The sequence below is a fragment of the Lepidochelys kempii genome, chromosome 6, assembly GCF_965140265.1.
Source record: "Lepidochelys kempii isolate rLepKem1 chromosome 6, rLepKem1.hap2, whole genome shotgun sequence".
Taxonomy (NCBI): domain Eukaryota; kingdom Metazoa; phylum Chordata; order Testudines; family Cheloniidae; genus Lepidochelys; species Lepidochelys kempii.
The window spans coordinates 75,492,905-75,518,136 of record NC_133261.1 but is presented as its reverse complement, the minus strand read 5'-3'; the positions used below and the strand labels follow the sequence as shown (position 1 = coordinate 75,518,136).

At 40.2% G+C, this 25,232-nt stretch overlaps 1 long non-coding RNA gene across 1 annotated transcript; it reads right to left on the bottom strand.

Annotated features, from left to right (window-relative positions):
- Positions 1-1,397: 1,397 nt before the first annotated feature.
- LOC140913101 (uncharacterized) lies at positions 1,398-25,232 on the bottom strand. Its single transcript, XR_012159470.1, has 3 exons — positions 25,057-25,232; positions 3,102-5,027; positions 1,398-2,099 (listed from the first exon to the last, which is right to left on the bottom strand). It is a non-coding gene; the product is annotated as an uncharacterized lncRNA (long non-coding RNA).

Here is a 25,232-nt window from a genome sequence, read left to right as displayed (position 1 = left end):
CCAACCAATAAAAACATTTTTTTTAAAAAAAAAAGTGCAGCATAAATTTAGGGACAAGTTCTTCTAAAAGATTAACCAGAAAGACCCCAAATTTACAACTTTTGCAGTATCGAGACTTGTTTACAGAGAGGCCAGCAGGTGTTAAAAATATCCCGTACTTGATGAGAGCTTCTCTTTAGCATGGAGGGACTCAAGAGGGAGACATTTTAAAATATAATTTAAGGCAAACTTTTCTAAAAAACACTGGTAAAATTAAAGTTTCTTCTAAAGAAGGAGCCATAATTTACCCAAGATACATTCCCCAAAATACAGAAGGATCAGAAACCCCAATTAGGGATTTGGTATGGTAGAGCTTTATCATTTTGAGATCCAAAAGTTTAATAAAGAGACTTCAGGGGAGTCCCATGTAGATGTGCAGTATCTTTATTTATTTTTTTACTTAACTGTAATATGTGCTTATTTGGAAACTGTCCTTTTAGCTGAAGGTAGCTAGTAGGATCAAGAAACATCTTTATAAAACTACAGAATGTTGCCTTCACTTTTCACTTCTATCTGGAATAATACCAGCTCTGAATAACTATTGTTTTAATTTAAGATCTTTTGGGACTAGAAAACTAGATCTCCTATTGCAAATTAATTGCAGGCTTGCAAATTCTTGACTGTAAACCTTTCCCTACATTGTAAGCAGTATCTTCAAATAGGAAAGTAAAACAATATTAGCAAAGGGATGGCTGTATAGGTTCTTTCAACTCTAGCAATTGGGTTTGGCTGACAGCCGTGGCATCTGTAACCAGATGTCATAGATTCATAGACTCCAAGGCCAGAAAGGATTACTATGATTCTCTAGTCACTTCCTGTATAACACAGGCTAAAGGACAGCCCCAAAATAATTCCCTAAAAATTGCAGGTGATGGAGAATGTGCCACAACCCTTGGTAAATTGCTTCAGTGGTTAATTACCCTCACTGGTGTGTGTGTGTGTGTGTGGTTTTTTTTAAAAGCTTTATTCCAGTCTAAGTTTGTCTAGCTTCCACTTCCAGCCATTGAATCTTTTTATACCTTTCTCTGGTAGAGTGAAGAGCCTATGATCAAATATTTGTTCCTCATGTAGTACTTAATGGACTGTGATCAAATCACCCCTTAACCTTCTCTTTGTTAGACTCAAGCAGTTTAATATATTTAGCTTATCACTATAAACTTAAAGCATGTTTTCCAATCTTTTAATTGTTCTTGTGGCTCTTCTGTTGGGACATCATATGCTATGGGGCATAGTGGGGAGAGTTGCCCAAAATCTGGGAAAACTAACCACCACCCTGGGGCACACCTGAGAGGCAAAACTTTGTCACGCCTGAGCATTGAGTCAGTGTATAACTGTGTATAACAGTATATAACAGTGTATTTATAACAAAATAAAACTTTTATTAAGAGGAGATGGGACACAACATTAAGTTTGGAGAACATTGCAACAATGACTCAAGTATTCAAACAATAAGTAAAACACCTGCTCCACAGTATCTTGGGCAGGGGCCAGGCCAATTCGGGGTCTCTTGAAAAATCTCCCCCCACCACAGCCCTGGGGCTGGAGGAGCTCTTGCTCCCCACCACAGCTGGAGCAGGGGTACAGAGCTTTTCCGGTCGTGGGGCTGCAGCTGAGGAGGAGAAAGGAGCGAGTGGGGGGAAGAGTATGGGGGGAGTGGGGGCAGGGCCATGGGGAAGGGGTGGGGCTGTGGGGGAAGGAGAGGAATGGGTGAGGGGCTCTGGACTTGGAGCTTCTGCCAAGGTCGAGAGCTCTGCCACGGTCCCCGTGGGGGCTGAGAGCTCAACCCCAGCTGGGGCCAAGCTCTCTTCCCCCCCTCTGTTGCCCTGACCAAGCTCTGATCCTGGGCCACAGGCTGGCTGAGACCAGAGACTGTGGGTGTGGCCTCGGCCAGAAGAGGTGAGGCAGGAGGCTAGCCTCCCCAAGATTCACCCACCGCCCATGGAGCCAGGGGACTAGATTCTGGGTCTTCCATCTCCCAGGTGAGAGCTCTGACTACCAAGTTATGGATTTATTCTTGTGCTTGCTGTCTTTCTTTCTGGCCCAATGTTGAAGCTGTTCTGCTGTGGATAAATAATGAAAGAATCATCAGGCGAGAGAGAAGGATTAGCTTCTTGCTAAAAATGGCATAGGTACCTAACACCAAGAGAGGGTTTGCAGCTGAAAATTCCAAGAGGAGAGAGGTGCTTGCCTGGACTTAGGTACCGATCTCCAAGAGAAGGGTAGGACCACGAACATAACTCACATTGGCTAGTTTAGGTGAGGTGCCACCTAGTGTCCTGGCTTTTGTGAATCCCATTCTGAGGCACCTCTCTCTCCCCATTCATAATATTCAGCACCTAGGCAGTGAACTCAGGCTTTGCAAATCCCAGTAATTTTCTAAGTGCCTAAAAGCCATTCTGAATCTAGACCAGTGTTTCTTATATTGTTTAATTAAGAAACTAAGATTTGTAATGGGGTCTCCAAAACCCACACAGGGCTAGGACTCAAAGAGGTTAATGGCCAAGCTTAGAAAGATGGGATGCATTTGGCTCCTGTTAGAAATGTCATGCATAGAAGGAGACTCCTTCACCTGGATGGAATAATCAGGAGAGGAAATACTGATAAAGGGGAAGAAGCAGCCTTTAGAAAGTTGAAGGCCTTGATAAAGGAAAGGCTCTTTTTTTGGGGGGGGAGGGGAGTAATCCTGGAGAAAATTGGATTCTACAGGCCTGAGAGCTATAACCTGCTCAGAAGAGAGGAGGAGCAGTGGGGCTTCCCTAGGTGATGTTCAGGCCACAGGCTGCTCATCCACTTAGCGAGTGGAAAGACTGGCCATATTTCCCCAAGATGAAGCATATCCTGGGGACTCATCGTACAGTGTGTCTCCCACCCCGAGCTGTGTTCACAAACTGAAAGTCTGGTGAATGGGAGAAATTCTTCAGACCTCCATAAGGAAAACCTGGGGAAGAACTCAAGAACTCTTTCTGGAACTGACAATGGTCTGTATCTGGCATGGGGTTCGGCCCTTGACCTGAATCTTTGGATTACTGGTTTGATAAAAGAGGGTTTTCCTCGAGCCCTACCCTGGGTCTGTTTTTCCTTCTGTTTCCTGTTATTTCCAGTCATCCCTTTCTCAGTGTGACTACTGTGTGAGGCCTAAAGAAATATAAAATGGCCAGAATAAGTGCTAGAGGCATTTAGTTAATTTAAAATAAAGAATAAAAATTAATGTTTAATATACAGAGTTAAAAAGAGTGAGATAATATGAAACAATTGAGAACTTTTTTGAAATTATTGATGTTCATGAAAAAATACTCAGAATATCATAAAAACCTTTTATAACTAAACAAATTTCAGCTTGTGGTACATAGACATAATGGAAAAATGTCTCAGCATTTAAAACTTGCATTGAGGATGAAGCCCCCAAGATTGGACAACATGACAATGAATCCACAAGGGCAGGAAATGAATAGTTAGCACATGAGATGGAGGTGTCATGATCCAGATCTGTCCATCCATCTCACCACTAATGGAATATTTCTTGGTGTGTTTTAGTGCTCCCACTCTTGGGCACAGCTAAATTAGGAAACGCAAAAGCACAAGAAAATGAAAGAATAAGAGTTTGTTAAATATTCTGAAGCTTCAGTTCAAGAATGTGTGGTGGTTTGGGTTGGTTCTTATTTTATCCAAACTATTTGACCCTTCCCTGGACACAAATGGCTACTTTCTCCAGGAAAGAGTATTCATATCTTATAACTTTCCATTGTCTTTTTTTATATATAAAAAAGTTGGGGTAGGGGGGAAGAAAGAGTGGAAAGGAGGGAAATTAAATACAATTCCTCTAAGTTTAAATAGTGTTAAGATTTTATCACAAACCAGCAAGAGCTGAGAAATTTTGGTTTTACAATTGACTATCCTTAATTCATATGTTTTCTGAAGCTTTCCAGTCTCTCTCCTGTTGGTAGTGCTAAAGTCTGTATATGAAATTATCTTTCTAACTAGCAAGAAGGAATGTGAGTTAAGTTTCTCTACTTTAACCTAAGAGGTTCTCTTCCAAATAAACCCTACAAAACAAGTCTAACCAAAACCCCATTCTTTCTGGATCTTGTTAATGCATTCTGGTGGCCTTGGATTGATTTCTAATTCTTCTCTCATTCTCTCCTTACCAAAATCCCACAAAATTTAGTAAATTTGGCAGTCCTAGAGCATTCTTAACTGAAATGAAGATGAATGAGCATAAAAAACAAACTTTTTCTCACTTCCCCAGTGGGGAGGAGAAAGGGTGAATCCTTTTTGAACACATTTTTAAAAAGTTAGTTCTCCAGCAGCAGAAGGGTAATTGACTGCAATGTAACGATCTGTGAACATCATTAGACTTCGTACAGTTACCTTCATAAAAGGACTTTTTCAGTCCTTTATAAAAACAAAGGGGCTGATTTCTCTCCTCATTTACCTCTGAATAAATCAAGAGCAATATTATTAAGATCAACAGAATACAGCAGTGTTACTGAGAGCAGAATCTGGCCCATGAAACTTAAGACTGCTGCTGTACTCAGGATGGACAAACTGAAGAATAAATTTTCTGAATAGCACAGATATCCCCTGTGTTTGGCAAGGTAAATATTTCTAAATACGTTCATGCAGATACATATTCTGCTGCCTACTTCTTCTATCCAAGAAGGCCTCAGGAATTGCTTGTTACCACTGGCCCTTTAAATGGTACTCTGGTCATTATGCTCTGAATGCACTGGGGAATTGAGAAGCTTGCTAAAGTTCTGGTTTTGTAGATTGTACCTTAAGCTCTATTCCTATTCTTCATCAAAATCTTCATCCCTCACCCGTGTGCACCAATTTTTCCTCCACCATAGGCTGCCAATGGCATTGTTGCCAACCCCATGCTACATTCTTCTGGTGCTGTAGAACCCTTGCAGTTTTTGTTACTGTCCAACATCTGGAGGTGGTGTTTTCAGAAGTCATATCATGGTTCATAGTTATCTGTGGTGGATGCACTGCAGATAGGGAGTATTTATATAATGTTTCACATGCAACCAGTATTTCAGAGACATGTTAGCCAAGGGCTAAGTCATTCCTTCTGCAGCAGCAGGGATAAAAACACAGTGGATCCCTGTCTGAAGGTAGGAGTGCTGCTTCAGCTGCTTTTCCCCCTAGAACCCTGCTCTTGCTTCCCCCCTAGAACCCTGGTAGCTTCATTGTGGGCAGGAGCAGGCTGTGACCCTGGAACTGGGGCTGGGGAGGGGAAACAGGTACTCTCTGCATGTTCTCCCCAGAAAAGCATGTGGTGTCCACTTTTCCATGATGTGGAGTCCCTACTAAGGAGGGAGTCCATGGAAAGCAGCCAATTTAGAAGTTGTGCTGGATCCATGCTGCCAGGGAGTTGGGAAGGGACATGGAGAGCTGTGAGAGTGTGGCAGTATGTGGTCTTTGCTGGTGTTGCACAACCTTAGAGTTGAGTGGAAATCCAAGGTCAGTGGCTTTGAGAACTAAATATCCGTTTATGTGGGGTGTGTGGGATACCCCCTAAGGGAATGATACTGAGGAAAAACTGCAACGGAAACTTTATGGAACTTCTTGTTCCCTACATAGATATCCCCCCCCCCCCCCCCGAGTAAGGGGATCTGAGCACAACTAGATGTTCTTTTGTACCACTAAGAGTTAGTGCTTGCTGGACCTGGTTCAGTAGCTTTCATCTGTACTTTATATTGACTTCTATTTTTCTAACTGCTGAATGTACATGTAAGAAAAACAACTAGCATGTCTAGTTTCTCTGAATGTACACAAACAGAACATACACACAGATACTGTTTACATGTTTATATATGGGCTCACTCTGCAGAATTTAATCTCATAAAGTTTGGGGCCAACTGGAAAATTACAAATCCAGGTTCAGATTTTAACACTCACAAAACTTGAGTGCTTGAAACCAGGGTTCTGGTTTTTCCCTTCGCTAATTTCCACTCGCTATTGATCAGAATTGATTTTGCAGAAAAATATGAATTTCTTTGTTTGTACAACTCTTTGAATATAAAACACTATGTAATTGATAGTATTATTATTATATTCTGTTTCCATAGCATGTAATCATTTGCAAAAGGGTTTACTCACAAGACTTGCCTTTAAATGTTGCATAATTAATTGTTAGGGGTGAGAGAACATCCTGGTGTTTTGGCTTTGCAAAACCTCTAGTGTTTTTTTATTTTTTTAGTTTTTAGTTTCAAATTCTGTTAAACTTTTGAGTTTTGCCAGACACTTTTTCTCTTAAATTAAACCACAGTTTTTAAAGGAAAATGTAATTGCTTCCTCACCCCATGTATTTGTAGCTAAACGGAATCTTGTGTTATGCAAACAATAGCGATTCTTGCCTGAAAGTAATTTGTGCCTTGCTTGTAGAACTAACCAGGGACATGAAATAGAGACCTGTGGCAGCTCAGGATTTGCACTTGAAATCCTGAATAGACTGAGCTGAGTGGAACTGAAACCTCAAATGATTATTTTTCTGTCATAACTTCAAGTTCTAAATATAGAACGCTCTATTATTAAGAGGGTCCTAAACTTGACAAAACAAGTTCTCCACTCCCCACTTTATATTTTGACTGTTATACAGAAACAGTGATGATGGATTTGATTGTCCATGGTAATGTTTGTAGTCCTCCACCCATAAGCTGATATCAGCTAAAGTAATTTCAGGACTGATGAATAAATGTGACGACTGATGCTTGTTACCTGCTTCTACACTGGTAAACTACAACAGTACTGAAAAATTTGATGCATTCTGTCTTACTCTGCCTTTGGACATGGTATGGAATGTTCCAGGTTGGGAAATTAGCTTCACATTCACCATAGTACCAGTAGAGGTACACAACAGGGAAAGCACTAAAATGCCATGTGGCTATAAAAAATGATCGGCCCTCCCAGTAAGTCATTAGATAATCCTATTTGTGGAGTCATGAAGTGAGAGGCCGTGATCGCCCTAAAACCCAACTAGCTGCTTGAAAAGACTGTGGCTCCTAAATGACTTCTTTAGCTATTTGCAGTGTAATATTTCTTCAGACACATGTTGTAGTACTGTACAAAGACCTTGGTTATGTAGAGTTCTCTATCTTCCTTGAATATTTTCCCTCTTCCTTTCTAGGTCCAGAACTATCTCTAAAGAATCATTGCTGCAGTAAAGGAAATGATTAAAATTCCTCAGAGAAAGGTAAATATTGGTTTTAAATGTAGGTTCAGAATGAATTTAGATTTTACAACCTACAGGACTCATCATCCAACACTCTCCATAGTAGCATTTCAGTTCCCCAGAAAGAATATTTGTCAGTAGAAATATATTATTTTGCCAGGAAATAACTGATTTTGAGTTATTAGATTCCAGCTGTAGCTGAGGCAGGGAGGACAGGAAGCATTCACAGTTCACTGTAAATTTACCACAAGATTTTCCTAATCCTCCATTTACAAAGGTAATGTAAATGATGGATTGCAGAAACTGAACTACAGGTGCAAAGATGTGGGGCCCTCCATTAAACAGTGTTTTTTTTTTTTTTTTCTCTCCTGCTGGTCAGCTGAGCTCACTGTGAGCACAGGAATTTCATTCTAACCTCCCACAGCTCAGTTGGAAAGAATCATTTGCACAGTTATATTTTGAAATAGTTTTGTCTAGTTTCATATTAACCCTACTAAATAAGATGCATGTTAGATATTAATTCAAGCTGGGGGGTATGTTCTCTTCTTGTTGAGTGCACATAACTTCACTCATTACTCAACAAAGTCTGGCCTAGACCAAAATCATAGATCAAAACGCCTCTGAGCTCAGGGAAGTTCAGATCCAAACTTTGTGTTCATATACTCATTGAGAGAACACTAGACTTCATATATATATATATATATATATATATATATATATATATATATATATATATATATATATATATATATAATAATTCAAACTGGAAAAAATTAGTCTTCAGCAGGGGTGGGCAAACTTTTTTTGGCCCGAGGGCCACGTTGGGATTGCAAAACTTTATGGAGGGCCAGGTAGGGAAGGCTATGCCTCCCCAGACAGCCTGGACCCCGCCCCCTCCCACTTCCCACCCCCGACTGACCCCCGCAGAAATCCCAACCCATCCAACCCCCCTCCTTGTCCCCTGACCGCCCCCTCCTGGGACCTCTGCCCCTAATCGCCCCCCGGGACCCCACCCCCTATCCAACCCTCCCCAGTCCTCATCTCCTGACTGCCCCCCGCGAACCTCCGCCCCATCCAACCACCCCCTGCTCCCTGTCCCCTGACTTCCCCCTGGGACCCCCTACCCGTTACCCAACCCCTCACCACGCTGCTCAGAGCAGCAGGAACTCGCAGCCGCGCCGGCGTCAGTTCGGCCGGAGCGCTGGTGGCACAGTGCGCTGAGACTGTGGGGGAGTGGGGAACAGAAGGGGAAGGGCCGGGGGCTAACTTCCCTGGCCGGGAGCTCAAGGGCTGGGTCGGACGGTTCTGCGGATCGGATGTGGCCCGTGGGCCATAGTTTGCCCACCTCTGGTCTACAGTGTATTAATTCCTGGAGCTGGCTGAAAATTTTTCATCAAAAATTTTTTTTTCAACAGAATAGTAGGTTTTTGACTAAACAAAACTTTCCAAGTGTCTGCTTTCAGCCCAAAGAGGGGAAAAATCCCATTTTGAAATGCTGCTGCAATGACTCATGGGAGTTGTAGTTCAGGTGCCTCAGACCTCTATTCTTCTCTGTTGGTTGAGTTTCTCAGGCAGTCTTTATCTCCAATTTTTCTGTGGGGAAAAAAACACATTCCCTGACCAGCGGCCATTCATGTCTAATTTACCAGTTCAAATTCCACCCTGGTCAGCAGTAACTGAAAGATGTTAATATCTAATAGTTGTCAGGTGACTTTTGTGCAATGAGTTTGTTGATCCAGTTAGAACTGGACAACTGCTATCCTGAACACCCTTCTCTACACAATTAATACTTGATAGCAGTTTTAGCAGAGAAGCCTGGGACTGAATGGACCATGGAGACTGAACTAACTTCTCATCTAACTTCTTATCTTCTCATCCTCAGCCCGCTAGGTCAGGGATGAGGTATATTAGTGGAACAATGTGAAGGGGTGTTCACTGCTGCTGCCCGTGCTGTGTATGATCTATGGAGAAATAGACATCTTCATTCTTCAGGTTCTGACAAATCAGCACTTTTAAAATGAGTTATTACACTCACAGAAAAAGTTTTAAATAAATAGTGATGACTGTTGGCAAACATCCTGCTGCTCAGGTCTGTCGAAAACTTTGACAAAATTTGCTGGAGCCTTCTGAGCTAAAGAAGTAAGCCCTAGCTGTGAGAAAATAACAGGCTGCAGAGTGGCTGCGACAAATACTGAAGACAGTCGTGCTGACCACACAAACTAGATCTTTGTATTACTCAAGGCAATGGAAAGTCCAGCCCATTGTTCTTTTCATGGTATAGTAATGAAGTTACATCACTTGCAAAACCTGATGAGAAAGTGAGAAACAATGGGATGCACCCATTTTTGGAAGGCTGTGCTCATCTTTGCTAAAGGGAAATAGATTATGTGAGGGCAAACTTTCCTTTAGTCACTTTATTTCCATATTAGATGGTCTTTCAGAGCCAGTGTTGTCCTCATGATTTTTTGAACACTTGGAAGGTGTCAGTTTTTATCTTCCGTATTATCTTATGTCTTAGAATCATAGAACTGGAAGGGACCTCATGAGGTCATCTAGTCCAGTCCCCTGCACTCAAGGCAGGACTAAGTATTATCTAGACCATCCCTGTCAGGTTTGTCCAACCTGCTCTTAAAAATCCCCAAAGGTGGAGATTCCACCACCTCCCTAAGCAATTTATTCTGGTGCTTAACCACTTTGACAGGAAGTTTTTCCTAATGGCCAACCTAAACTGACCCTTGTTGCAATTTAAGCCCATTGCTTCTTGTCTGATTCTCAGAGGTTAAGAACAATTTTTCTCCCTTTTCCTTGTAACAGCATGTTATGTACTTGAAAACTGTTATCGTGTCCCCTCTCAGTCTTCTGTTCTCCAGACTAAACAAACCCAATTTTTTCAATCTTCTCTCATAGGTCATGTTTTCTAGACCTTTAAGCATTTTTGTTGTTCTTCTCTGGACTTTCTGCAATTTGTCCATATCTTTCCTGAAATGTGGCGGCGCCCAGAACTGGACCCAATACTCCAGCTGAGGTCTAATCAGTGTGGAGTGGAGCAGAAGAATTACTTCTTGTGTCTTGCTTACAATATTCCTGCTAATACATCCCAGAAGGATGTTTGCTTTTTTTGCGACAGCGTTACACTGTTGACTCATATTTAGCTTGTGATCCACTATGACCCCCAAATCCCTTTCCGCAGTACTCCTTCCTGGCACTCATTTCCCATTTTCTATGTGTGCAACTGATTGTTCCTTCCTAAGTGGAGTACTTTGCATTTGTTCTTATTGAATGTCATCCTATTTACTTCAGACCATTTCTCCAGTTTGTCCAGATCATTTTGAATTTTAATCCTGTCTTCCAAAGCACTTGCAACTCCTCCCAGCTTGGTATTATCCGCAAACTTTATAAGTGTACTCTCTATGCCATTATCTAAATCATTGATGAAGATATTGAACAGAACCGGGCCCAGAACAGATCCCTGTGGGACCCCACTCATTATGTCCTTCCAGCATGACTGTGAACCACTGATAATTACTCTTTGAGAACGATTTTCCAACCAGTTATGCATCCAACTTGTAGTAGCTCCATCTAGGTTGTATTTTCCTAGTTTATGAGAAGGTCATGCGAGAGAGTATCAAAAACCTTACTAAAGTCAAGATATACCACATCTACCGCTTCCCCCCTATCTCAAGGCTTGTTACCCTGTCAAAGAAAGCTGTCAGGCTGGTTTGACACGATTTGTTCTTGACAAGTCCATAATAAGGTTATTTATCACCTTATTATCTTCTAGGTGTTTGCAAATTGATTGCTTAATTATTTGCTCCATTATCTTTCCGGGTACAGAAGTTAAGCTGACTAGTCTGTAATTCCCTAGGTTGTCCTTATTTCCCTTTTTATAGATGGGCACAAAATTTGCCCTTTTCCAGTTTTCTGGAATGTCTCCCGTCTTCCATGACTTTTCAAAGATAATTGCTGATATCTCAGATAGGATGCATTTCATCAGGCCCTGGTGATTTGAAGACATCTTAGTGAAGTGACTTGTGTAGTGTTTGTCTTAGTTGTAATTAGTACATGGATTTACTCCTTTTTGAATGAGAAGAACAGCTGGATCTTTTTTTCTTAAGGAAATAACATGCTATTAGAGGTAAGAGATGCATCTCCAATATAATCTTCATGAAATAATATTTTCTTCCTGGGCAGCAAAATTCATGCTAAAATATTTGCACTTGAAAAGCAAGAGGAAAATAAAGTAAGGAACCTAAGGCTCTCCAGCTTTTCTTGGAGCTTGTGGAGGGGTGTGATTTTTTTTTTTAAATTGCAGTTCAACTACCTCATTTATCCAATTCAGTTCTGCAATATTTTCCGCTTCCTTTAGCTGAAAATCATTAATATTAATCCTCAGCTCAATTTACTGTATACCCAAAAATTCAATGTGAATGAAAGAATCTGGATCTCCATAACTCACACATCCTTCCCAGTCTGCATATGAGATGGGTGGGGGTTTTTTATGCCACCTTTCAGTTTATTTTTGTTAGAGGCACTAATTCCTAAAAAAAAAAAAAAAAAAAAAAAGTGACTTTAGGGCTAATAAATGGTACCAGATCAAAAGCACTACAGGCTGGCATTCTATGTTTATCCACATATAGGTATGCACATCGGCGATGCAAGCTTCTATCTTCTCCTCAACCCTTATTGAGATGGACAGTTTCTAGGGGTGAGTTCATTTCCCATGCTCAGTCAGTCTTCTTGGTCTCTTTGTCGAGACTGCCAACAAAGATGCTAATTGTGATAAGAATACCTGTGTACTAGAAGTTACGTTAAGTTACTCATTTCTCATAACTCTTTTCTCCAAGGATCTCAAAGCACTTAATCATGTTTTTATCAATGGCATGATTTTATAGACGAGGGAGCAGAGGCAAACATCTTGTGAGTTGCCTAAAGTGGAAATGCAAAATTGGGAATAGACTTCCAATCCCTGTTGTGGTCCCTAGGCAACTTCATCGCTTAAACAACCCTTACATAGTAACAATTTCAGTTACTTCTAACCTGGACTGGATTGACCTAGAAATGATAGACTCTGTACCCTGTTGCCCTTCTGCTGAGTTACTTATATCAAGGAAACATAAAGTTGAGACCTCTGAGTTGCCATTATTTGTGCTGCTTAAATTCCTTGGCCTAGCAGGTGCGGTATAACAACATGGCTGTTAATTTCCTCCATGATATTGTTTTTGTGACTGAGGCATTAGACTAGGAGACCCAAGATTGATTTCCCAGCTCTTACTGAGTTTGCGTGATTTGAGCCAGATTGCTTAATCTCCCTGTGCCTCAGATCCTCATCTCTAAAACAGGAAAAATAACTTATTTTCTCTGGGTAAATTCTTATATCTGTGACTATCAGATGGTCTCATAAAGCTGTTGCAAAGAAGTAGTCCCATATTACTATCTGTATTATATAAAGTCAGTGCTACTTATCAGATGTCAGAATGATAGTGATACCACTTAATGGTATTAATCGTTAAAAAAATGTTTTTTAAGTCAAAGTGTAGTTTGGAGTTCTGCCAATTTTGCTTACTTTTGGAGCAGAGAAATAGACTTCTGTAATTATTTTAATATTCTGAAACTTTCCCTACTTTTCTTTACTTATATTCGCATCCCTAAGAAGCAACCACTGGAAGGACAGGAGGAGGCTAGGAGGGGACAGATAGTATTCCCTTGAAGTTTTTGACTATCCCACTGATATCCACTTCAGACTGGTTTCAGGAATCTTGTATTTTCACTTCTGGTCTCCCCACATCACCTCCTTCAAATAATTTTGAAGCTGCACCTCTGCCAGGAAAGGGTCCCTTTCTGATTCTTCAAATAGCCAACAATATTGAGACGTGTAGCTGGGAATGTATGCCGACGTTCATACCAACATTATCCGGTAGGTGGCACCAACACACAGTTAAAAATAAAGGAAAACATTCCCTGAACCTTACTATGTAAGAGAGGTCATTTTAGAAGCAGTATTTTCATAAGGGGCTCTTCAGTACACAGAGTCCAGTGTGCAGACTGTTTTGTTTAGGACTCCAGTTTGCAGTGCCAGTGAAAGTCCAAAGATTCTAACTTTGGAGCTGCTGCCTGAAGATTGTCTGTACTGAGATCAATAACTCCCCACCCCCCTTTCCCATTGTCTGTCCTGGGTAATAGTATTTAAGGCTGACTGGTGTTGGCAAACTCTGGAAAAACCATTTGGGTTGTACATTCAGAATGCACAAGAACCTGAATTAATTTGAAAATATTTCTTCTTTCAAAATTTCCAAAGAAAATCCACCAAATGTAATTTAAAATGATAATCTAAATATTAATTGAATAAAAATAAACATAAAATACTCTCCCTTTCATCCAGCCCCCCAAATAACCAACAAGAAACAAATGTAACTAATCAGCTCATCAATCCACTCACTACAGGAGCATGTCTCCTGCCTCCAAAGCATTTCTACTTTCCCATGGGTTCACAGATGTCTTCCCTTTATACCATATCTACTCCTGCCCATTATGGGCTTTTGTCATTTTTTGTTGTATTCTTTCTCTGACTTATGGCTTGATCCTGGCAGGTGCCAAGCACATCAGCTTATGAGAGGCCATCAGCCCTTAGCTCCTACTGATGTTAATGGAAGTTGAGTAAGTTCAGGATCAAACCAGTTCATTTTAAGTTCCAAGGAGCATGAGTAGGGATTTCTTTTGCTTGTGGAGTTCCATGTGCAGCTATGGTTTTACATCAATATGTATTAATAAAAGTAATGGTATTCATCTAAAGCTAAATATGGCTGGTATTTCTATTAGTGTTTACTGTTTTTCTTTGCCTTTTAATTCCACAGGCCTTGAAATGCTATTTGATTCAGGGATTTTGTTTTTAAAATAAGAACTGGTCGCCTGTGGTATTTCCACCATCTTGGATTTGAAATACCATGGGAACACTAGATCTGTGTTTCTGCTGTGTAAATGAATCCCTAAGGCAATAGAAAATCTTCTGAAAAATGTAAATGCAAATATTTGAAATACAATTATTAGACCCTGCCTCCCCCTAAAAGCAACATGCAACTTTTTATTGAAATGATTTTTTTCTTTTTAAATGCAATTTTTCTTTAGCAATATACCAGAAAATAGAGTGTGGTCATTGGAGGTTTTTGGGGCAAGAAAACCTGCGATTTAAGTTTTAAAAATGTTTCCTAAGCACACCCAGAAGTTACAAGAGCCAGACTGAATTTGCAAATGGATGAAGTTCCATTATAATTGCAGTACTTCAATAACAAATTTTATGCTGACTATGTGGCTCAGGATTTGAGATGCTGGGATGCCCCCATGGAAATATTGATACCTCCAAACTTGGATGTACTTGACTGACCCTGGGGAGAAGCCCACTTAGAAAACAAATATTCAGATCCTATGATGAGGTCCATTGAAATGCCTACAAATAAAAGAAAATGGAGATATTTGGCAATAGCCCTTTCACTTTACAGTATCAACAATGGTGTATCTCTTGCTATCATTCCGAGAGAGAGAGATGTGACTGCACATATTACATTGGACGTTCTAAGGGCCAATCCTGCTCTTATTGAAGATCATGCCAGTTTTTTCAAATGCTTCTAGAGAGAGTGGGCTTAGACCCTAGCACTTCTGGGAATTGCACCTCAGTAGGACAGTGAATGGGCATTGCACATAGATAAATACTGGGTACTGAAATACCTGCACATCCTTAGCTCAGGATTAGAAGAAACAATCACTTGTGACATGTCTGTATACACCCCACAAGAAGTCTGTGCCAGACAGAACTAGGAATACAACACAGATCTCAGACCTAGTCCTGTTCCTTACATCTAAGACCATCTTTGTTTTCCCTGATGAAATCCGTTTTGGTAGACTCAGCAGCTAGGTCAATGCGTTTCACTTTCCCAGCATCATTATGTGTTAGTTTATAAGCTCGTCTGAGCCGGGGCAGTACCTTTAATGTGTAAAGCTTACATGCTGCAAACATTAAAGTGTTTGTAAAGGTTCTAGTGCAATTGGGCCATGATCATGAGTAAGGCCTCTTGGGGACTAGTGCAATACAAATACCCATCACCATTGTATTGGTCACTGAATTGGCCAGGAGACTGAACTATCCTCTTGGTTATAGTGATGGTTCTTCCAGAGCAAAGTTGAAGCACATTATTAGATATGGGGAAATCTCTCACTGCCACTACAGGACAGAGGCTTTCTCCAGGGCTGTTGAGCCAGCATATTTTCCCAGCTCTAAATGAAATTCATTTTAAACATTACTTGTCATACCAAAGCTGACAATTTAAAGACACCATCATGAAGAGAGCTGCCTCTCACGGTTCCATTAAATAACCCAAACCTTGTATTTATTTTATGGATTTATTCCTATTGAGCCATGTAATCTTCTGCACAATAGTGTTATTGTAATAGCATCCAAAATGTGCTATGTGCTGTGCAGACATGAGTAAATATGGTACCTGCCCTGAGGAGTTTATAAGCTAGCAATTGTTAGACTGCATGTGAAATTTTGTCTTCCAAGGGGAGTTGCTAAAATCCTCAGTCAATCAAATGATCTGATTGTTTTGGACAGACGTTGTTGGATGAATTGTAATCAATGAGATAAAGTCACAGCTTTCCATGGGGGCAAAATGTGGTGTTGAAAAGGAGGCAAGTGTGAGACATAGAGCATATAAGTATTGTAACACTCACAGCACCTGGGCATTGATAGGGATAGTCTATTTTTTTCCCCTCTCGGCATTGTACATTTGTTTTGAAAAATATGCCAGAAGGTGGGAATAAATGTTGCCCCTTCTCCACAAGTGCTGTGGGCCCTCTTGCATGAGACACAGTATGATTCTGCTGTGTGTACACGTAGGGACAAAGATCTGGGTCACCTGCAGAAGCCACAGGGGAGGCATACTACTGAAGTGTTGGAGAGGGAACAAGATCTAGTGATTTGATATAGGGAGTTGGAGTCAAGAACACTTGGGTTCTTGATGCTCTATTACATACATTGGGCAAGTCATTTGGTCTTGCTTCTGATTTTACACCTACTTTACAGCATTGTAACTCTACTACTGACTTCAGTGAGTTACTCCTGGTATACACTAGAGAAATTGGAATCATGATCAAGTGCTCTGTATCTCTTTCTCCATGTGCAAAATTGGAATGTTAATACTAGAAGTAGGCTTGGAGTCATGTCTGAATACACCAAACTCAAGGAATGAATCTAAACTTTGTAGCACAGATGTAACTCTAATTAGGACTCACTTCCTTTTATCACGTGGGTGTTGTGGTTGGTATTAATTAATCTTTCCCAGACTTTTTGAGGCTGTAAATTTCTATATACCAGAAGTATTGTACTAGCTAAAATGAACTGTTACCCCAAGGCACCTCCAATCAACATCATTCCTTTTTGAACTGGTTTTATGGAACTGCTGTGAAAACAAGTTGTTTTCTGTGAGTCTCAGATGCAAAAAGCAGCAGGATTGGCATCCATACATGCCATGCCAGGGATTGTGGCCTTTTCAATAACTAGGTTACATTGTGTTTGTAGTTTTAGAAGTTAATATATAGAATAAATGATAGACCCTGAAGTACAAAGACCTATAAATACTATACATTGAGAGTTCTAATGACATCAAAATTAGCTACAAGAGCAAAGTTCAAGGTCTTTTTGTTGTCACCAGAACCTCATGATTATAGTGTTGTTCACAGTCTCTTCCTGTTTCATATGTTTAATTTTTTTTATATAATACATGGATCTGGTTAGCAATTTTAGTGAAAAACAGTTTTCTAACAGAGAAATATTGTGTTACAACTAAAATTCTAACTATATTGTCTGTTTTTATAGAGAGGCTTAACTAATGGTAATTGGAATCAAGTGTACTTGACTGAATATGACAGTTCTGTCTACAAGGAATTAGTGTCTCAGCACAGTCCCTTTACGTTTAATACTCTCAGAAACAAAAAAAATTAGAGAAGAAAAGACCTGCTAAATCCTGTATTCTAGCCCACTTCCAGTGTAGAATGTTTCTTATAGCACATTTTCTAGTGCCCTTTCCTATCTTACTGTCAATGTAAAGAGAGCATTTTTAGTAGTTGACCAAATTTCAATACAACTGAGTCCAAACCCTTATTCCTGACTTGGCCTAGAACCTGAACCCCAAATTATAGTCTGTTTCTAATCTGGGGGAGGGATAGCTCAGTGGTTTGAGCATTGGCCTGCTAAACCCAGGGTTGTGAGTTCAATCCTTGAGGGGGCCATTTAGGGAACTGGGGCAAAAACTGGGGATTGGTCCTGCTTTAAGCAGGACGTTGGACTAGATGACCTCCTGAGGTCCCTTCCAACCCTGATATTCTATGATTCTATGGTGCCATCTATGAACACTATCTCTTTGGCCAATTTCTACTGCATTTATGGACATGAGGAGAGTAATTGTTGGTCAGCTATAATGGTCTGAGTTTCAGATCAGTAGCTGAATGACAGGCACATGCTAACACTGCAAACAAACCAAAATTTAGGCATGAAAGCAAATGATCAAGCCCAGCTTCTGCATTGCATATTTGAGATAATGTGGACACACTTAAAAGTTCATCCTGGCTTTAAAGATAGTACTGGTTCTAGTGGTGTATTCTCCATTGAAGTACATGAAACATGGTAGGAATCAGTAATACTTCTAATACTGGAATGAACTTTTTAAATGTGCCCACTGTAAAATCTGTTTTACCCTAACAAATGTAAGAACCACACCCCATATTTTCCAATCTTGTAAACATCAATTCCATGTTTATTTTAACTTTACACTCTCCTTGTAATACCTGCTGCTTTGTGCCCTGAGTGACTCATGATTTTGAAAGACAGAGGAACCTGCCTAATGCTATATGCACATTTAAAAAAAACAAACCCACATGATTTTAGCAGTCAGATTTATAAAAAACAGCAGCTTGAGTGTAATTATCACCTCTTGTCCTTTGCCTTCTGTGTTTCAACTTATGTGAGATGGGAGACTCGAAAGAAGAATTGTACTGAGGACCAAAGCTGTGAGTGCCCCTGTCAAAACAGGTTAAGAATTTGAGATGTGAAATGGGACATAAGAGCTACAGTTCAGAGTCTGCCAAAGAATTGCTGTTTTGTCTCTTTCATTAGGCTCAAAACTGCCATTGTGAGTCCTGCAGGTATCCATTCTCTTCCATGATATTGGGAACTGAGACTAGTGGCGATCATGCCTAATGAGACTGGGTGGATTTAGAAGGGAGAGGTGATATCATTTTAACAGAGAAGTGGAAAACCACCAGTTGCATGGGAGCTAGAAGTGTTCCAGTATTTTAAATCTTTCTTCTTCTTCTTATTTATCTTACCGTGGCACCTCGAGGCCCCAACCCAAATCAAGGCCCCATTGTTCAAACATGTAGACCTTGCTCTGAAGAGCTTACAATCAACGGTTTATGCAATAGGTAAACAGGGATGGGCAGGGAATGTTAATGCTAAATAAAGGATGGCTGGACAGGCTCAGTTGAGTTCTGATATTTAACTATTCATGCTGTATAAACAGGCCTAGTTCAAATAACTTTTTATGGGACAGATCTGTCCCTTCCCTCTATAGGTGTATGTGGCCTAAAAGGCATCAGAATTGGTCAGGCTCTACTGGGAAGGAGAGGCAGAATATGTGGGGACTGTGGAGTGAGTTTGGATTATGCTTTGTAGGAGTCTATCCATGGCACTGCACAAGGGATGTATTTGTGGCATAGCTGCAGTGATATTGGGGTAACACCCATTGATTTCAACAAGTTATGCTGAATTTACACTGGTGTGAGAGGAGATTCAGGTCCAGCATAATTAAAAGCCTGCCTTAGATATGGCACATTTGCTGCTATTTATTACAGTTCAGAAAAGTTGGGAATTATGTTGGTTAATTACAAAAAAAGATAGACAATAGCCCTTTTCACTGGGTGCTAAGGAGGGCTAATATTCAGTCTGTATTACTTAGTGACAACTTAATGGAGCTAAAAAGATTATGCAGCAAGTCCAGCTGTGGATAACTTTTGAGTGCTGCACACAGTTATAGGTTTGTGTCTTGCTATCTTATCCATAACTATAATATTTACTAAACACATAGGTGAGATCACTTATCTGTATATGTAAAAGGCAGTTTATAATAGCTATAAGAAATGCACTTCATGGTGATAACTTATTGAGTGAATAGACCACAAGGCCTTCGGCCTTTTGCCTGTATCATGCTACCCAAGATTTGCTTTAAAGATGGGCCCATACAAGAACCATTCAGCTGATTCCCTTGTGTGAAGAACTGGGAAAGGTGTGTGTGTGGGGGGGTGGCTTTATTTAGGGCCATTGTTTTATCTTTCCTGCCTGATTTCTTGTAACTACCTGTTCGATCTAGTTATCCACTCAGGGAGGGTAATATCCCAGAGGTACACTGAGGGGCACATCTCTGTGATATTATCCTTCCCGAATGGTTAGCTGGATCAAATGGGTAGTTAAAATAAATCAGGCAGGAAAGGTTAAACAATGGCCTGGATAAGGAACGTTCCTTCAAACAATAGGATCTGCCCTTCTCTGGCTCTGTGGACCCTTTGGAAAAATAATTCATACTTTGGTTTGGGTAAGCTGCTTCTGTGGTCACTGCACACTGTTCCTGTCCACAAGCTCCTGAATGAGAACTCTTGTGGGTGCCAAGGCCATTGGGCCTGCTAAGGAAAGAGGTTGGCAACCAGGAGCAGTGTAACCAGAGACCCAGACAGAGAGTGGTTGGATTGCTAGATCCCACCCCAAAGTGAGGTGGAGTCGGGGCCTGACAGGGTCTACTTGTGAGCCTCAGAAAGGGCAGCCCACCCAAGCATTGTGATATCCTGTCTGAAACAATCACTTGTTTGAGATAAAATGGAACCTAGATGTGCAATAATCCCTGGTTTTTCAAAACGAAATCCACACTGAGGTTTGGTAAACCAAAGCCACCCTCCGTTTTGCCCATCTTTATTTGGAATGGCCAATAAAATGCAATAAGCCAAAATCAGAACCATTTTCGAGCAACTGCTTCACCTTTCCCTAGGCCACAGTGATTTGAATGAAATGAAACCTGAATCCACAACCACCCCAGCTTTGGGTTTGGTTTTGTAAAACCCAAACCCAACCCAAATCACTATTAAAATCACTGCCAAGAAGGCACTGCTTTTGTGTTTTTCTTGCATAAGTACTGCTGCACTACACAGTACCAATTTCAGCAATTTGTCTTACAGCAGTATATTTAGAATGTGTGCTGTTACTCTGATGGGGAGAAAAAGTTCATCCTACTGTTGGCAAGTGTCATCATAGCCAAAGATTTAGCTCAAGAGTACAAGCTGAAGTGTAACATACTTGTATTTCAAATCATGGTACTGAAATTAAATGCATCCATGATTTATGATAAACATTCCCTGAGGAAATAGTAACTACAAGTACACATGTCACAAAGCGATACTGTAACAGGATATCTTCCTCCGCTAGGTAGAAGAGCATTGTTAACCACTAGACCACATGGCTGTGAATTAATCTTTGTAAAGATTCTAATACCTTACCCATGATATGGTACCGTATCTATTCTATCTGAATGAGAAAAGAGGTGGACACCACTTTTCTCACCTTTCTTAGAAGAGCTCTCTTCTTGAAACTGTGTTGCAAGCATAGTTTTATCTCATTTTTGGAGGGATTACAGAGGATGAGTTTCTTTAATCTTGGGTTGAGTTGTAGTTTTGTTAAAATGAACTGCTTTGATCCATTAGCCCAGGTACTTAACTGGTACAAGTCACAATGGAAGTCTTTCTGTGGAATCGGAATGAATTGTAACTCATTTCTTAGAGACGGGTTTCAGAGTAGCAGCCGTGTTAGTCTGTATTCGCAAAAAGAACAGGAGTACTTGTGGCACCTTAGAGACTGACAAATTTATTTGAGCATAAGCTTTCGTGAGCTACAGCTCACTTCATCGGATGCATTCAGAGTTCTCTCCAAATGAAAGCGTATATCCATTCTATCTTGCAAAACTCATCTAGGATTATTAGAAAGATTCCTAATAGTAGAAATTTCTTCCAAGGTTAACAGAGCTTGTCTTGTTTCCTGTCCGTTAGCCCCTCACTTCTAGGAGGCCCCCTCCACCATTTCTGAATTAAGCCTTTGCACATTAGACAGTAATCTCTGATGTGGAATTTTGTCAAGTATTTTCTGAAAATCCAAGTATACAATGTTCACAGCATTCCCTATGTTTGTACTGGCAGCAGCATGCTCAAACAATTCCAACAAGTAAATGAGGCGTGACCTTCCCTTCCTGAAACCACGTTGGCTATCCTTAATTCAAGTTGTGGTTTTCCGACCATTCCTCCATTTGATCTTTTAAAACCATTTCCAAGACTTTCCCCACAACCAATGCGAAACTGCAATAATTAGTCTATAATTTCCTGGTGTGCTGTATCTATACATTCTAAAAATGGCCTTGTGTTGGCTACATGCCATGCTTCCATGAGTTCTTTTCAGTTGTCTGTTAAAAACCTTCAGTTCCTACCAGGGTTTCTGCAGCACTAACTTTTATTAGGCAGTGAGCTACTTGTGTCTTATCACTCATACAAGTCTGAGAACTGTGCAGTGAAATGTTAAGGAGAAAGCAAAGACAAAATGCTTAGATAATAAATGCATTTTCATTGCAGAATACAAGAATTAATATCAAACAGGTGCTGAAAAATCCTGAATATTGTGATGAAAATTTACATCCATTCAGAGCTGGATGAAACATCCAAAGTTTTGCTTCCTAGATTATTGAGGTTCAACCAATTCTTGGTCCTGGTGAAATCTATGGGAGTCTTACTGTAACAGGTACAGAATTTGCCCAGTTGAAACTACAGATTTCAACAAAAAATTCACAAATTAAGCCCTAGAAGAAAGTGTCCTTTTGATTCCTACTTCTTTCCCCCTTTATTCAGTAGAAATATTGCACAAGCGTGGCAGAGCTCATAGGTCCAAGCCTATAGCAAATTCAAGAAACAATGTGCATTTTGGAGGAAGATCCACTTAGCTGGTAGGAAAGGAGGCATGTGGAAGTAAACAAATAATCATTTTTGGCATAGCAGTCATTCAGCGATGGACAGGAGTGTGGGGACACATCTTTGTCTCTTCATTAATCCAGCCATTATGTTTCCTTTTACCAGTTCTCTCTGCAAAAGAGTGACTAAGCACAGAATATGAGTGACACACTTTTAGGTTTCATCTTTGTATACTGAAGACACAGAAGTGCTTTCCTTCAAAACTGGCCTCTAAGTCATTACTTCAGTAATACTAAATACCATCATTTTTCCTTTGCTGTCATTCTTATTAGCCTGTTGCAGTAAATTTCAAGGACCGAGTAAAAGTCATTCATCCTGAAGAGGTGTATCCTCCTCAGATTGCTGTGTAGTTACCAGTTCTGGCCAAGGGATGGTCATTGATATAATATCAGATATATATGTAAGAAGAGGACATGGCAAACGGAAAAGCATATAGGTGAATAGTGGTTAAAAGTTTTGACTTGTCTTCATCTATAGACAAGGTGTCTAGCAGCAGCTTTGCTGCCTAATAATTCAGGAAGACAGCACTTTCTTTGTTTTATACTCTGCTACAGGTTTTATTTGCAACCATCAGAGCTAATATATATAGTACTTTGTATATATGAAATTGTTGTGATCAAAGATTGCTTTCGTTTCAGTATACGATGTCTACGGACATTATACACTATAGAGTGCTGATTTCTTCACCTTTTCAGCTCAGTGAGCAATAGTAGATTTCCATTGTCCAATGGCCTTTTTCTTTTTCTAGCACTGGCATTGTAGTAGACTGATATTTTTTAAATCAGTGGGCCAGCTGATCTGACTCTGGCTGCTCTAGAGACTGAATAATGGCTATTAGATTTGAACAATTTTCTGATTTGTAGAAATAGGCTTTGGTATAGACACAAAGGGCCTGTCAAGTTAAAGAAAGAGAGTCACTTATAAAAACAGGTGAAATGAAGGTTGCTCACAGCAGTGCTAACCCTTCCGGAAATTGAGACTTGAAAATCAGGGAATGCTCAGTTATGGTGCTGCCACATATTCTATAAAAAATACTTTAGCTTTAAGAGAAACTACAAGACAGAAATTTAAGAAAACCAGGAAATGCACAGTTAAGGTAAAGCTTCCCGCAAAACATACCAAGACAACCTTAATTCTGCCCCTTCATTGTGTCATGAGCAGAGCTGGGAAAAAAAATTAGTTCAAAACTTTTTTTTGGCAAAAAATACATATTTGGTGACAATGAAACGTTTTACGTCTCATGTGAATTTCACTAAATTGTTCGTGTGGAAAGCCATACAGCAAAAACAAACCAGAAAGTTGAAATGAAACATTTTGACTTTTCTGTTTGAAAGGACTTCTTGTTTAGAAACTACCTCCAATTCTATCTGTTAGGATATAGATATTCAGGCCTGTCTGTAAAGGCCTACACTCAAAGAATGTAGGTGTATTCTTATCACTTGGCTAGTGATAGAGGTATAAAAGAGAGAATCAAAATCACTGTCTGCTGGTGTAAGGGCCTTCTCTTACTGTGACAGTCTGAGGCCCTGTTCTTAGGCTAAGGCCTTTGGCTAAGCAGCAGAGGCAGCCATAAGCTGGGAAGCAAACAGTCACATCCTTACATTCCAAACTAGTCACACTGAAATAAGGTGCTATTCGGCTGTTAGGAATACAATCCTGTCCTGATAGTTCCTATCACCTCCAGAGAAAGGGAAGTGCCTAGAAAATGTAAAAGGAAACTTAGTTTGATAGCATCCTGTCTGGCAAGAGCTCACTTATCAATAGCTGGGATGTGAAATCGTCACTTCTGTATTGTCTTGTCATTATAGTTCCCACTTTGCTATTGTTTGTCTGTATAATCTCTGTCTGGTTCTGTGATTGTTCCTGTCTGCTGTATAATTAATTTTGCTGGGTGTAAACTAATTAAGGTGGTGGGATATAATTGGTTACATAATCATGTTACAATATGTTAGGATTGGTTAGTTAAATTTCAGGAAAATGATTGGTTAAGGTATAGCTAAGCAGAACTCAAGTTTTACTATATAATCTGTAGTCAGTGAGGAAGTGACTGGGTGTGGGTGGGGGTGGGCATGTGGGTGCGTGAGATGGGAACAGGGAATGGGGGTAAGAAAATTGGAATCATGTTTTGCTAAAGGGGGAAATGGGAACAGGGAATGGGAGTAAGGAAGTTGGAATCATGTTTGGCTAAGGGTAGGAATGGGAACAGGGACACAGGTGTAAGGCTCTGTGGTGTCAGAGCTGGGAAGGAGGATTCTAAGGAAGGAAACTGGAATCATGCTTGCTGGAAGTTCACCCCAATAAACATCGAATTGTTTGCACCTTTGGACTTCGGGTATTGTTGCTGTCTGTTCATGCGAGAAGGACCAGGGAAGTAAGTGGGTGAAGGAATAAGCCCCCTAATATTATCTTTAAAAAAATTCCACCTTCTTTAAAATCAAAGTAAAATATTTAATTTTGGGGACTTCTTGGTTTGCCAATAATTTAGTTTTAGATTTGACCTGAAACAACTTTTTTTTTTAACTGAAAATGTATTTGCACAGCTCTAGTCATGATGGACTCCTCTTCAGAGTACCTTATCCCTCCATAACAAACATAGCCATAATAACAATGTCTCTTACAATAGGGTCCAGTATATTACAAAGTACAAACAGTATGAAGCAAGTGCTTCAAGTAGCCACTTTCTATATGTTTGGGCACATCATGCTCAGGAACAGTATTCAAAAAATAAGATCCCGTGTACTCACAGTTACTGCTCCATAATCTTACGTTTTTGGCTTCAGAAGGGTATCTTTGGAAATATGTATAATGACTTTACTTTCTGGAAGAATACCAGTAGTGGACAATCTCTGAAATTCAGCTTTCACAGGGAAATAGGTCTCCAGATCTGGTTGTCAGTCTGCCTAGAACAAATGTGTTTTTG